Below are 16,242 nucleotides of genomic sequence, written 5' to 3'. Positions count from 1 at the left end.
GTGTTTGTTAGTTATTGCTTTCAGCTATGCTGCCTGTTCACAGCTACAAAACAGGACAGGCAGGAGGCAGAGGGGTGATTGCGGTGCATGCTGAAATCTCCAGAAAGCAATCTCAAGTTGCTAGCACTGACCTTCAATCAAAGTCTGTAGAACCATCAGGAAAGGCCTTATCGGGACAGGATGGGATGTGAAGGCACCTCTGGGAAGGCGATACACGGTGACACAGTTTCAGAAATATTTTTGACCAAAATAGTTGTTTCTAAAGGCATAATTTTAAGTGGATGCTGGAAGCATGTAGAAAGCTTCAAAGAATATCTCACCAAAAGGAGCACTGCTGAAGCTTGATGTAGGAGAGGCTACACTGCAGACACTTTATCCCTGTAATATCATGGTTAATACTCTCTCCAGTCTTCATATACAAACTCTTCAGAATTGCAATTTTTTTTAAAATTTTTTTTCAGAATTGCAATTTATGAATATTAAGGTAGTGCTCGCTTCGGCAGCACATATACTAGAATATTAAGGTATGCAACAGTCACAGTGCCAAGAAAATACAAGATAATTTTTAAAACAAAAAGCTGTGATGATGTGTCCTCTGAGTTTACGGACTGCTTTGTGTTCTTTCTGCCAGCCAGGACATCCTACCACCACTCACACACATTTATATGTAATCCTATTACACCTCACACACAATTATGCAGGGTTGGGGGTAGTCTTATTCCAGCAACACCACCCTACCCCTCATGGTAAAGAAGGTCCGTAAAGCCACTTTATTCAGGGGATCCCTGGGTGGCTCAGCGGTTTAGTGACTGCCTTTGGCCCAGGGTGGGATCCTGGAGTCCCGGGATCAAGTCCTACATCCGGCTCCCTGCACGGAGCCTGCCTCTCCCTCTGTTTGTGTGTCTGCCTCTCTCTCTCTCATGAATAAATAAATGGAATCTTTAAAATAAATAAATATATAAAAATAAAAAGCCACTTTATTCAATCCTTCCAAAATCAATGTTGAAGAAAAATAACAGCTAATGGTTGTCATGAGGTGAAAACTGAATTCAATCCTTCCAAAATCAATGTTGAAGAAAAATAACAGCTAATGGTTGTCATGAGGTGAAAACTGAATTGTTAAATTTTATAAATACTTTTTTTTTTATTTTTAAAGATTTTATTTATTCATTCATGAGAGACACAGAGAGAGAGAGGCAGAGACACAGGCAGAGGGAAAAGCAGGCTACATGCAGGGAACCCGACATGAGACTCAATCCCAGGTCTCCAGGATCACACCCTGGGCTGAAGGCAGCACTAAACCGCCGAGTCATCTGGGCTGCCCTAAATAAGTATTTTTAAGAGGATGGTGGTGCCTGGGTGGCTCAGTCGTTTGAGCGTCCAACTCTTGGTTTCAGCTCAGGTCATAATTTCTGGGTCCCATGTGGGGCTCCGTACTCCGTGGGGAGTCTACTTGAGAATATCTCTCCCTCTGCCCCTCCCCTGACTCGTATGAGCACTCTCACTTTCTCTCTAAAATAAATAAAATCTTAGATTATCAGTTTTATTTTTTTTAAGATTTTATGTATTTATTTGAGAGAGAGAGTGCACTAGAGAGAGAGAGCACGCAAAGCACAAGTAGGGGGCAGAGGACAAGGGAGAAGCAGGCTCCTTGCTGAGCAGAGAGCCTGATACGGGATTCAATCAGGATAATCATCACCCAGCTGTACTGTTCTAAACTAGAGAAATGAATTAATTGAAAACCTAAGTGTCTGGGGATCTCTGGGTGGCTCAGCGGTTTAGCGCCTGCCTTTGGCCCAGGGCCCGAACCTGGAGTCCCGGGATCGAGTCCCACGTCGGGCTCCTGGCATGGAGCCTGCTTCTCCCTCCTCCTGTGTCTCTGCCTCTCTCTCTCTCTCTCTCCCTCTCTATCATAAATAAATAAATAAATAAATCTTTAAAAAAATTAAAGAAAAAAGAAAACCTAAGTGTCTTTAAAACGAGAAGATCCATTGAACTCAGTACTCCACAGAATTTCAGAAGCAACATACCAATACTTGCTGACTTGAGTCTTCACTCACGAGCAAAGAGAACAAAACCAGATCTATTTCTCTTTTATCAGTAAATAGCATAAATTATTAATGCTACCTTTTAATTACAGATCCCTTTATAATCAGTGTCTACATTTGAGTCTCAACAGAAAGACTCAAAATCCCCATTTGTTCATTCTTAAGAAAACAGGTATTCCTACGGCTACTAGCAATAAAAATAAATGTCCTGTAAGACCCTATTTAATCTATACTATTGGCTGGGTGAGAAAGAGAAACCTAGTTAAACATCTGAAAATTTTTTTAAATTACATTCTCTATTCTCCATGTCAAAGGTGTATTTTCTGAAATCGAATCTGGAAAAGAAGGGTTTTTTTTTATAAATAGATAAAAAGGTTTTTTTTATAGATAGATGGACTTTCACTGATGAAAGTGATCTTTCATCACTCAGGATCTCCAGCACCCTGGCCTTCCTGCCCCTGAGTGGGCACTGTCTAGGACCTCCTTGATGAGATATGTGTGCACATTCTCTGCTCGAAGCCAATGGACACTGACCCAGCACTAGAGCCTGAGCATGAAGAGGCTGGACAACACAGAAAACCAGGTGGTCAATGCTCCTCCAAAGCGAAACTGGCAGCCCACAGACAGAAAGGAGCACACATACTCAAATAGAGTGCAAATAAGAAGAAGCAAAAAACGTTCTAACCCCATAAATTAAAAGCTTACCCCAAATGCTCTTCTATGAGGACACAGTAAATAGACAAAGTACAGAACAGAGTATAAATGATGACGAGTTGCTCTTTGTGGACCTAAAAAGGATAAACATCTATGCTAATGAGAGGAATGTTTCTTCTCTGCATGTGAGAAAATGTTAATAGTGGTTGTTTTCAGAGAATGATAGGAATAGTGGGGGATGCCTGGGTGGCTCAGTGGTTGCGCATCTGCCTTTGGCTCAGGTTGTGATCCCAAGGTCCTGGGATCAAGTCCCACATGGGGCTCCTCATAGGGACCCTGCTTATTCCTCTGCCTGTGTCTCTACCTCTCTCTGTGTGTCTCTCATGAATAAGTAAATAAAATCTTTAAAAAAAAAAAAAGGAATAGTGGGGCAGCTTTTACTTTTCACACTTTTATGCATATACTTTATCTTTAAAAAAAAAAAATGTTAACAGGTTATCTGGGCCCTGAAACCAAGAAGTGTTCATATTATTTTGCCCATACTTTTCAGTTTTAAAAACAAAACTACTTGATGTTAACTTTTAACTGAAAGAACTATTACATATTGCTAAGAACAATAACGAAGATGGAATAAACACCTGGAAAAATGCCTGACATATATTAAATCAAAATCAAAGTTGTGTGTAATAATCTTAGCTATTTTACAAGATTAAAAATATATTTTAGTATAAAAAAGACATTTAAAAAGACTAATAGCATTTTGTTAGATTATTGGCCATATTTTCCTCTTCATTTTCCAGGCATTGATTAACACAGTTTATGTTACTCGGACAAAAAAAATATGTACATTTTAAAAGTCTTACTTACATGGAGTCACTATGCTTTTCTCTTCACTATCCTTAGATCCCCAGAGCCTTCTGAAAGCCCCACCATCAGGTTCCCAGGGCCTGGGCTCCTTCTCTTCTCCCGTGCCAAAGTCGTAGCTAAGCTCTGGCCTTGCTGACTCAGTGCATTCACCAGTCTAATCCACTAAGACAGGACCTGCTGAGAGCCTCACATCTGTTCTTTATGACCCACATTGCCATTAGCTTTTATTTAGAACTTCTATTCTAGATATACTTTTCATAGAAATTTAAATAACTTAAAAATATATGATCTACCCTAATTTAGATTAAATCCAACGTACCTTTGTAAGTCAAAGTGTTAACACAAATTTTTTATTCAAATACTTCACATTTGCAATATACCATGCTTCTGGTGGCCCCCATCGCTTCACTTCCCTCTCAGAGACCCCAGTAAGGTATGGGAAGAACTTCAAGGGTGCCCCCAGCACCCCACAGTCACTAACAATGACATTCAGGCTCCAAGTTTGTTAATGACAAAATGGGGTGATTATATAAAAAAATGATTCCAAGTTTTGGTCCTGCCACATACAAAGAATTGTGACATTAGATCACTTTTCAGTCTGGTCCGTCTGGGAATGGTGTTATCTACATCCACAGAGCTGAAATGAAAATTAAATGAGACAGCTAGAAAGTGCTCCATAAGCCTTTCAGCAATTAGACTATGAAGTATACTTACCTTTCAACAGAGCAGCCACAATGCATACATGTGGTTTCACAGGCAAAGAGAGGGCAGCCCAAGACATTAGCCAACTGGCATACCCCTGGGCCATGGTGGTGCTACACTGAAACGTAACAGCAGTAGCACCTGTTAACCTTTAAAATAAAACTGCTATTTTACCACCAAAAGATGGGTTTACTGGGGAACAACAGAGAATTGCCAATTCCGGACAAGCAAGCCACAGCAAATCCAAAGGCAAGTCCAACAAATACAGGAAAGGAGGAACCTGGGAGGGTTGTTTTGAATGAACGTCCCCTGGAGAGAAGCAGGGGTTCAGCATAATGATGGCTTCTCACTGGCTGAGTTGCAGGGCCAGTGGATCTCTTCTCTTCTCTTTCTCCCTGCAACTGACATTGAGTGGCACCAGCTCCCTCTATCAACTTCCTCTTCTAGTACTCCCAGACTATGTTTGTGAGATTTCCCACAATGTTCACACATCTCTGAAACTTCATAAATCAAAACCAGCCCCACTGAACAACCATCACATGAAGCAGAAGGTGGCTAACTAGCTCAGCCACAAAAGTACCACAACTCAAAGTTGAAGAAGCATTTTGAGAGAAAGGCATTTGCATGAGGAATTTAAATCAATTTCATCAGTTTTTCTATTTTTCATTCATTCCCAAATCCAAGTTAATCTCCAAATTACAACCATGCAAATCTAAAGGGCAATAGAAAGTACATAAACTCTCCTTATGTTACACTCTTACTGCCCTGACAAAACGGGGAGCAGCACAAAGCAGAACAAGGACACCAGGCTCAGTAAACAAGTGATATGCCTGAGCAAATCCACAGTGTCGTACACTGTGGACACTCCATCCAGGACTTATCCACAGCCTTTGCTGTCACTTAGAAGTATACAGCAACATATCTAAGAAAACTTCAAATGAAGTTTGCTTTACAACAACCAAAAAGGAGGAAAACAGGCAAAGGCATATATATAAAACAAGATTGGTTGTGAGTTGGTTATTGTTGTAGTTTGATGATGAAGTTCCTATACTATTAACTTTTGTATTTACTTCAACTTTTCATTAAAAGGTTTTTTTTTAATGTTAGATGATGGATCTTATTCAAAATCCAAATATACACACTTTATTTTTTTTAAGTGTTTATTTATTCATGAGAAACAGAGAGAGAGAGAGTGAGAGGCAGAGATACAGGCAGAGAGAGAAGCAGGTTCCATGCAGGAAGCCCAATATGGGACTTGATCTCGGGACCCCAGGATCACGCCCTGAGCCAAAGGCAGATGCTCAACCATTAAGCCACCCAGGCATCCCTAAACATACACATTTTAGAGAAAATCAGAAAATCTGAATCTGGTTTGGGTGTTTGGTGGCACGAAAGAGTTGCTATTCCTTTGTTTGGTGTCACAGTGGGAATAAAGTCCATAGTGTTAGAAATATTCCTTACTTATGCGTGAAATGATGTGATTTTGGGATGTGCTTTAAAATACTCCAGAATAGGGGCACCTGGGTGGCTCCAGTCGTTGTGTCTGCCTTCAGCTCAGGTCATGATCCCAAGCCTGCTTCTCCTTCTGCCTGTGTCTCTGCCTGTCTCTTTCATGAATAAATTTAAAAAAATATATTTAAAGAAAATAAAAATAAAATACTCCAAGATAAAAAGGAAGGAAGGAGGGAGAAGATTAAACAAAATTAGAAAAATAATGTAAATGTTGGAGATGAGTGATTACATGTTTTTTTATCTACGTTTGAACATTCCCATAATACATTTTTTCAAAGTCAGTATTTCCTGGTATGGTCTGACTGTATTATAAACCTATGTTAAATCTGTCATAAGCCTCTTGATTTAGAAGTCTGGAAGCACAGGGGCACCTGGGGGGCTAAGTCAATTGACTGACTGACTCTTGATTTTGGTTTGAGTCATGATCTCTGAGTTGTGGAATGGAGCCCCACACTAAGCTCTACGCTGGGCACAGGGTCTGCTTGGGATTCTCTCTCCCTCTTCTTCTGCCCCCCACCTCTGCTCTCTCTCTCTCTGACAAATAAAATCTTAAAAAAAAAAAAAAAGTTTTTTGTTTTGTTTTTTACAGAGAGAGTGAGTGCACAAGCAGGAGTGGCAGGCAGAGTAAGAGGGAGAAGCAGGTTCCTTGTGGAGTAGGGAGCCCAATATGGGGCTCAATCCCAGAACCCTGGGATCACAACCTGAGCCGAATGCAGACATTTAACAGACTGAGCCACCCAGACACCCTAAATAAATAAAACTTAAAAAAAAAAAAAAAGTCTGGGAACACAGGCATCCTCCAGGGAGATCATGCAGTGTCCTCAGACTTTTTCCTGCAATGACACAGACTGCCTGCCACTTCAGCCGGTTTTGAGAAGGACTCAATCCCAGTAATTCCCAAATATGTCTGAACAACAGAATGGTCAACCTTAGAGGCTTATATATCCATGTTTCAAAAGTGATAAAAAATAGTATTATTTTGATGATATATTACCACCAAATCAGCTTCTATAAAGTATCAGATACCAGAATATTCAATGAAATAAAAAGTAAACCATAACTAGTTTTTATATAGGGAACCAGATGGTAATGAAGATACAGAAAGGAAATGCAACCACGTATTACACCCTCATTTGGCTCTGGTTTAACGATCCAGCAAACTTTTACATATTATTTGAAAAGTACTCTATTAGGATGCAGTATATTTAAATAGTCTGCCCTCAACATCTCGGATGTCTCCTCAGATTTCCCTGCTTCTCAATTTTCTGATGCAAATTTTAAACAGCCCCCTACTTAAATGCTTACTATTAGATAATGCTACACAAGCAACTTCTCCTTTGCACACTTTACATTTAAGGACAATGGAGTTTAATTTTCTTAATTTACTGCTTAACCCCATTTTAAAGCACATCCCCTAAAGCATTAGGACAAAGTAAAAAACTTAATCATCCTCAGTAGAAATAAATTCATACAACAATCATCTTTTCTGTAAACAGAAAAATAACACGTAAGAAACCATCTCTACATATGCTGAATGTACCTATTAGCCCTACAAAGAATCTGACCGCCCCTGGGTCCCCAGCTGACATTTTAGAAAACAGGAGGAACCTCACTCACTTCAGTTTACTACCTTTCAAAAATAAAAGTTCTTACACTTTTCAAATGTCAACAAAACCTTCATAGATAATTCATGAAGTTACCAGTAGCCAAATGCCACTCATACTTAAACTGAATTTTTGGGAACCTAACGTGTCCTTCTAGAAGTCTGTGCTCAACCCTGACACCAATGTAGTGAAAAAGCCTGCTGCCCTGTGAACAGCTGCAACACCACTCTGACACACACGCCCCCAATTTTCCAGCTCTCTGCCAATGTTCAAGTGAGGAGTCATAATAGAGCCTATGTGCACCAAAAAGAACTGTCTGACAAAAATCAACCACGCACCTGGCAACAAGAAGAAAGTAATCCAGCTCTATGGAGATTGTAGAGCAGTTTCTCTTACAACCAAAAGCAAGACAAATCAGTTTTGTAAGATACCCCTACCCCCTCTAAACACAGAGATGTGCTTGACTGAAGTGGCAATATCAATAATTACAAATTGAAGATTCCTTTATTTTTTTCTTAATTTTATTTTTTAGCAACATCCCTTTAAACCTATTACTCAGGGGATCCCTGGGTGGCTCAGCGGTTTGGCGCCAGCCTTTGGCCCAGGGCGCAATCCTGGAGTCCCGGAATCGAGTCCCGCATCGGGCTCCCGGCATGGAGCCGGCTTCTCCCTCCTCCTGTGTCTCTGCCTCCCTCTCTCTCTCTAGGTCTATCATAAATAAATCTTAAATAAAATAAAATAAACCCATTACTCAGAAGACACTATTTTTACCTATACGTGCAAATTATATACAAGCTGCCATGCAATGCTACATTTAAAAAATACTTTAAAGAATTTATACTTCAGGGCAGCCCAGGTGGCTCAGCGGTTTAGCGCCGCCTTCAGCCCAGGGTGTGATCCTGGCGACCCGGGATCGAGTCTCATGTCGGGCTCCCTGCATGGAGCCTGCTTCTCCCTCTCCCTGTGTCTCTGCCTCCCTCTCTGTCTCTCATGAATAAATAAATAAAATCTTTTTTAAAAAAAATAAAGAATTTATACTTCAGAACATATTTAAATTCAATCTATGGCACCTGGATGGCTCAGTTGGTTAAGTGTCTGCCTTCAGCTCAGGTCATGATCCCAGGGACCTGGGATTGAGTCCTGTGATGGGCTTCCTACTCAGTGGGGAGTCTGCTTCTCCCTCTTCCTCTGCCCTTCCCCCTGCTTGCACATTCTCCCTCTCTAAAATAAATAAATCACTCTTAAAAAAATATACAGAGGGCGCCTGGGTGGTTCAGTGGGTTGGGCATCTGCCTTTGGCTCAGGTCAGGACCCTGGTGTCCTGGGATCGAGCCCCTGCACCAAGCTCCCTGCTCAGCAGGGAGCCTGCTTCTCCCTTTCTCCCCTGCTTGTGCTCTCTCTCAAATAAATAACTAAAATCTTAAAAATAAATATATAAATAAAATGCTGGGCAGTACTGTAAATATATTTTCACTTTCCTGTAATTTCCTTAGTAATGTTCTCTTTTCTCTAGCTTATTTTATTCTAAGAATACAGTATATAACACATATATAGAGTATGTGTTAATTAACTTGTCCGTAAGGCTTCTGGTCAACTGTGGGCTCTCAGTAGTTATGTGTTTGGAAACTCAGAAGTTATATGCGGATTATCAACGCACGAACTGGGGGATTGGCACGTCACCCAAGGGTTAACTGTATCCTATGACTATACTAAAATATTTTATATCCTATGACTATAAAAAATATTTTATTTAGGGATCCCTGGGTGGCGCAGTGGTTTAGCGCCTGCCTTTGGCCCAGGGCGCGATCCTGGAGACCTGGGATTGAATCCCACATCGGGCTCCCGGTGCATGGAGCCTGCTTCTCCCTCTGCCTATGTCTCTGCCTATCTCTCTCTCTCTCTCTCTATCAGAAATAAATAAAAATTTTAAAAAATAAAAATAAAAATAAAAATATTTTATTTATTTATTAATGAGAGACACACAGAGAGAGACAGAGACACAGGCAGAGGGAGAAGCAGGCTCCATGCAGGGACCCTGACGTGGGACTCGATCCCGCGGCTCCAGGATCACGCCCTGGGCTGAAGGCGGCGCTAAGCAGCTGAGCCACCCGGGATTCCCAATAATTTTTTAAACAAGAACACTTATTGTGTGACTACTTGTTGAAATCCTTATGAGGAGCTGGGTGCCGTGACAGCTGTCCTCTTGGGTTGAGGTGCTGATCCTTCATGGAATCCAGACCTAAATCTGCAATGCACAATTTTTAGTTGGCTCACTGGACTAATCCTAACAGTTCCATCTTTCAGCCTTGATACTCCAGGTCAAGGTCCCTTCCGTGTGGCAGAGCCGCCACATTTACCATAGGTTGACTTCTGAAGGCCATAGGCCTCAGAGACACAGCGGTAGGCATGTGTGCAGCTTACCAGAACACTTTCCAAATGACAGCAACCCCTTCATCATCTACTGTCTGCAGCCGGAGACCAAAGAGGCCAGGAAAGAAGGTACTTTATTATTTTATATCCGTACTAAATAATTTTAAACTCAGGCTTATTTAAACTTGAACTAGACAAGAACTTGAAACTTTGTCCACTTCATATTTCTAGCTGGCAGAACACCAAACTGAACCTGGAGGACCCTTGGGGACCTCCCAGCAATTGATAGTCTGAGAACTGAATCCAGAGCCTCTTCTGCAGTGCTGCCTCCTGGAGGGGGGGGTCTCATGGAAGGGGAAGAGACTACTGGTCTCTTACCCAGCCCCCGCCCTACAAGTCCCAGGAAGCCAAAGGAAGTGCGACATGCTGATGATGGCTTGTCTCTGCCCAGGAGCTTCTAGGGACATCCTTCACTCTCCCACTCCTTGCCAAATATCCCTCAACTTATAACAGCCCTTCCGCCCCCAATATGCAGCTCCTCTGATGTGCCTCTTCCAGAGCCAGGTGTATAAGCTCATTCATGGAGACTCTCCACCTGTGCCCAGACTGCCTTTACATTGCCCTCTAAGTCTGCCATGATTCTTCCTTCCCACCTGAAGGCAATGGCCAAGGACTGTCCACGGTTTGAAAAGCAGGCCATGAGAGGAAAAACACATACGTACAGGCTGCATAAATACATTCCTATTGACAGGGGTCAAAGATGATCTGACACCACAGGGAACCAATGTCTAGGTGAGCAGAGCCATCCTAACCTGTTCCTCTCAAAACTGATTATAAATTCAGAGAGCCCGTAGCTTGCATCAACCCCCAAAATTATAGAAACTGAAAGCATAACTCATAGTCATCAATATATATTAATTTCTTCTGAATATGTCTTCATTTTCATCAAACAATGCTGTGATACAACATCAGATCATTTCTGTTGCAATGGTTAACAGGCGCAGCCTACTTGCTTCCTGATCAGGCGTCATGTCCAGTTTGAGTTCAAAGAACTAGAATTCTTCTCTTACTAGAGGCACTATTAGCCTTGCTTGACAAACACCTTATTCACTCACTCACATTGGTTTATTAACCACCTGCTATGGACAGAGGACACCATGGTGAAAAACAAACTCTGTCCTCAGGAATCAGTATCTAAAAGAGGGACAGTCAAATGTCCTCCTAAGGATCTGACTCAGAAAGTCTCTATGGTTTCACCACTTGGATACCTAAGCACTTTGAAGTAACAGGAGTTTTACAATCTACTCCCAGGTTATAGCTGTGACTCAGGAGCACATGCTGTGTCTTCACACATGTCTTCACCATCTCAGGAAGAGGTCCTATCAATGGTACACATGGTAAACAAGAGATGTGGATGGAGTCACAAAAGGCAAGGCCACGATTCTGCTTGCAGGCTACCTCCTGAGTTACCTATGCCAGGCGCTGTACAGTCCGACTAGCTGGCAATGTTCACAGGACCATTAAAAAAAAAGTTTCACTTTCTTGTCACCTGCACCCACTATCACCCCACCAGGGCAAGCTCTCTGACACTGATGCAACAGAAGTTAACACCTCAAGACAGCCTTCTGACCTGGATAGTGTGGAGACCTTTCTTCTTCCTGTTGCAGACACTCCATCAGGGGTAAGAGATCTTAGTTTCTCCACTTCTAGGGGAAGCATCTTAAAATTGCTTTCCAGCTAAATATCACCAGTTCAGGAGAACCTCCTCAATAGGTGTAAGAGTTTCTGGATATCACTCACAAGCCCCCACACTCACAGGCTCCTATATCTCATTCAATCAGCTTGCCAGTGCTGTCCAACAGAAACACAATGTGAACCACATATGAAAGTTTTCAAAAAAAAAAAAAAAAAAGTTTTCATTTTCTAGTCTCCATATTAAAAAAGTAAAAAGAAACAGGTTAACAGTAATTTTAATAATATATTTATTTAAACCAATGTCTCAAAAATGTTATTCCAACATGTAAACAATATAAAACAATTATAAGGGATCCCTGGGTGGCGCAGCGGTTTGGCGCCTGCCTTTGGCCCAGGACGTGATCCTGGAGACCCGGGATCGAATCCCACGTCAGGCTCCCGGTGCATGGAGCCTGCTTCTCCCTCTGCCTGTGTCTCTGCCTCTCTCTCTCTCTCTCTGTGACTATCATAAATAAATAAAAATTAAAAAAAAAAAAAAAGATTTAAAAAAAATAAAAATAAAAAAATAAAACAATTATAAATGGATATTTCACATTCATGTGTCATACTAAGTTTTTAAAATCCAGTGTGTATTTTACATTTCAATTTGGACTAGCCTCACTCCAAATGCTCCTCAATCACACTTGTCCACTGGCCACCAACTACCACAGTGGCCAGCAGAGTACTGAGCCCTTCCTCATCTCTTCATTCCCATGGGAGAGCCTCAACTGGGGGTGAATTCACTTCAGCATCTTTCTAGAAAAGCAGGAATTGGGCTCTCCCTCCACAAAGTCAATCCCTGTCCTCCCAATCAGAAACCAAGAGAGACACAGTTCCCATACATCCATTCTGCGGTATGCCATTCCCTCTGGCATCACCTCTTATGCATCATCTGACCAATCACCCACCCAGCAGATGGTGGCAATCAGGGGTAACAGTGGTGGGAGACTGTACAATACTTGGGGAAGGGCAGTTCATGGAACAAGATGAAAAGATCAGGATGAGTTGGTGTTGGAGAGCAGGTAGTCATTATCTTCACTGAGGTCACTTCTCTCTCTGGAATCACAGGAAATGGCCAGTGAGACTTTCTCCTCAATCCTATGTCTGGTGCACCATGAAAACCACCTGTTATATACATGTTCTGTATCTCACCCCGTTAGCTTTTGGCATCTTTTTGCTTCCAGGGTTAAACAAAGAACCCAGAACATACTATTTGATCAAAAATTGAACTACAGTAAATTCTCACTAAATAGGACTTGTAAAAGTGGTAGCAAGATTTTTTGGCCTAAAATGATTTAAGAAAACTACTTCTTCCTTTATCTGCCAGACTACCTGTCAGTGGAGTAGGCCCCACTGCAGAAATTAAGAACACAATTAACAGTGGCAACCAGTGAAACAGGGAGGGGTTCACCAGGTTCATCACTTTCTAATTGTTCATTTAGTTTTTATTTAATTTGTTTTTATTTTTTAAAAGATATTTATTTATTTATTCATGAGAGACAAGAAAGAGGCAGAGACACAGGCAGAGGGAGAAGCAGGCTCCCTGTGGGGAGCCTGATGTGAGACTCGATCTCAGGACTCTGGGATCATGACCTGAGTTGAAGGCAGATGCTCAACCATGAGCCAGCCAGGTGCCCCCTGTTTTTTTTATCCTAGACTTTATTAGACAGAGAGAATGGGGGGTGGGGGAGAAGCAGACACTCCACTGAGCAGGACGCTCAATGCAAAGATGCAGGGATGCGGGACCATGACGGGAGCCAAAGGCTCAACCACTGAGCCACCAAGGTACCCCATTCATTTAGTTTTTAAAACATAAAATATCTTCATTGAAGTGCAAGTCACACAATAAATATGTACAATTTAATACGTAACACATGTCTGAAACCACCAACACAATTCAGGTAATGAACCTACCCATTATCCCCAGAAGTCTTCCTTGTGCCCATCTGGAGTCCACTCACTCCCTCCTCTAGGCAGCATTCATTTGTGTTCTGTTACTCTGCACCAGTGTGCACGTCCAGAATTTTATGTACATGGGAGTCATATCGTATCTACTTTCTTATGGTCTGGCTCTGTTCACTTGACATTATTTTGACACTTAGCCATGTTACTGCGTGTACAAGTCTTTATATGGACATCTGCTTTCGTTTCTCTTTGGGACACACTGAGGAGTGGAGCATATATGGTAGGTATATGCTTAACAGTTTAAGAAACCGTCAAACTGTTTTTTAAGTGCTTACACCATTTTCACCCCAAAAGCAGTGCCTGAGAGTCTGGTTCCTGCATGTCCTCGTCAGTACTGGATGCAATCACCTGCTGATCCATCAAGGAGCTGGACAGTGGTATCTCCTTATGGATTTAATTTCCATCCCACAACAGCTAATGATTTTAGCCATCTTTTCAAACATGCTTATCTGCTATCTCTCTATATACTCTCTGGTGAAGTGTCTGTTCATATCACTTGCTTCCTTCACATTGCATTTTAAGAATTTTAAGAGTTCTTTACTTATGCCGTCTACAACTCATCTAGGACGTGTCACATGTTAGCACTTTCTGTCAGCCTGAGGCTTGCCTTTTCATTCTCTTAACAGTGTCTTTGAAGGAGCAGAGGCTTTTATTAGTCTTGACAAAGTCTAATCTATAAATGTTCTCTTTATGGATTATATCTTTGATGTCATAATTGAGAAATCTTTGCCAAACCCAAAGTCTTAACAATCTTCAATATCTTCTGTTTAGGGTTAATATTTAAGCTCTATGACTCACTTTTTTTGTCTAGGTGCCAAATTCACCTTCTGCATAGGGACAACCAATTGTTCAAGCAATGAAGTCATTTAATATAGTTTTGCTTTTTCTTGTTTGTTTCTAAAGATTTTACTTATTTATTTGAGAGACAGTGTACACGCACACACAGAGGGAGAAGCAGAAGCAGGCTCCCTGCTGAGCAGGTGGCCCAACATGGGGCTCGATCCCAAGACCCTGGGATCATGACCTGAGCCACATACAGATGCTTAACCGACTAAGCCACCCAGTTGCCCCTAATTTAGTTTTGCTTTTCAAAATTCTTTTTTTTTTTAAGATTTTATTTATTTATTCATGAGGGACACACACACAGAGAGGCAGAGACACAGGAGAGGGAGAGGCAGGCTTCATGCAGGGAGCCCAATGTGGGACTCAATCCCGGGATCCCAGGATCATGAGCTGAGCAAAAGGCAGATAACTCAAGCACTGAGCCACCCAAGCATCCCTCAAAATTCTTTCAACTTGGGCTGTCTGGGTGGCTCACTCAGTTAAATGTCTGGCTCTTGGCTTCAGCTCAGTTTGTGATCTTAGGGTCAGAGGATCAAGTCCCATGTTGGGCTCCCACCTCAGGGAAGAGTCTGCTTGGGACTCTTCTCCCGTTCCCTCTCCCTCCCCTTCTGCCTCTCCCTCCACCTGCGTGTGCAGTCTTGCTTTTTCAAATACATAAAATCTTAAAAAAAAAAAAAAAAAAAAAAAAAAAAAACAAAAACCTTTCAACTTACAAAGTTGTAAGAATTACAAAAAACTGTGTACCCTCAACTAGATTCACTGACCCCTGACTTTGTGTCACATTTGCTTTATCACTCCCACTTCACACAAATTTATGGGGACTCTTTTTCTGAATCACGTGGCTTCACTTTTATCTCTACCATCTGCTGTTATTCTAACTAAGATCTGATTTGAAAAGAAGGCTCTCCTGTTTTCTAATGAAAAAAGTTGGGAGAAATTCTGCTCTTATCCAGAATGTGAACCATAATCTCTGGGACCTTAATGCTTCTTTCTGAACACTGGATAGAGCCTTTCAAAAAAACATGCTTCCCAGGAACAACTGTTCTGAACACCAACTATAGGCTTAAAAGAGAGATGGGCAAAACTAAAAAAAAAAAAAAGCAAATCATTAAAAATAAGAAACCCTGAAGAAATTTAAACGTTGTACTTTAAAGACTGACAAGGATCAATTACATCAACATTACCTTAATTCAGAAGTGCTTCTGGTCTGGTCTCCAATGCATGAAAAATTGTCTGCAACAGACAGAGAAAAGGCTATATATACATTGCATTCAGGTTGCGAGGAACATTCCATACATTTGAAGGAGTATATAATCATTCCTTCCCTATCACCATTTCTTGTCCCAAATCATTTCACTTACTACTTTGTATTTGGCTTTCCCGTGTGGAAAAGAACTCTGATCTCAATTTCTTTTTAAAAATCCTTAGCAATGGGGATCCCTGGGTGGCTCAGCGGCTTAGCGCCTGCCTTTGGCCCAGGGCGTGATCCTGGAGACCTGAGATTGAGTCCCACGTCGGGCTCCCTGCATGGAGCCTGCTTCTCCCTCCTCCTGTGTCTCTGCCTCTCTCTCTCTCTCTCTCTCTCATAAATAAATAACAAACAAATAAATAAATCTTAAAAAAAAAATCCTTAGCAATGCCTCATGGAAAATACTTTGAATCCAAGTGAACAGTACTATGGAGAAGGCATGTTATTAGAAAAATTACAGTAACAGTAAAAACAATCACTGCAATTCAAGAATCTATCAAAGTACTCTTACCCAGACTCTGCCATTCAACATGTAAAGGACCTCACCTGAATCACAAAGAAGGCCTGGACAGTTTCCAAGTGTGACTGGTCTACTAGGGTACACATGCAACCCCCACCCCTGGGGCCATTCACACCACCAGCCTGAGCCCTGGTAGCCAGAAGGCCCTCCGGAAGAGCCTTTGATTCTGCTCTC

General features: G+C 41.6%; 1 protein-coding gene across 3 annotated transcripts in view; it reads right to left on the bottom strand.

Moving 5' to 3' along the window:
• The window catches only part of GNB1 (G protein subunit beta 1), a 100,832-nt gene that overhangs the window by 35,002 nt on the left and 49,588 nt on the right, over positions 1 to 16,242 (bottom strand). For 2 of the 3 annotated variants that reach the window (XM_077891607.1, XM_077891608.1), the window contains one exon: positions 15,484 to 15,532. The exons of the other annotated variant lie outside the window; for it this stretch is intronic. The gene's annotated coding sequence lies outside the window, so the exon portion shown is untranslated. The remainder of the gene's footprint in view (positions 1 to 15,483; positions 15,533 to 16,242) is intronic. 3 annotated transcript variants of the gene reach the window in all.

Source organism: Canis aureus, chromosome 3 (genome assembly GCF_053574225.1).
Source record: "Canis aureus isolate CA01 chromosome 3, VMU_Caureus_v.1.0, whole genome shotgun sequence".
In the NCBI taxonomy this organism is placed as follows: domain Eukaryota; kingdom Metazoa; phylum Chordata; class Mammalia; order Carnivora; family Canidae; genus Canis; species Canis aureus.
This window is presented reverse-complemented; position numbering and strand designations above follow the sequence as displayed.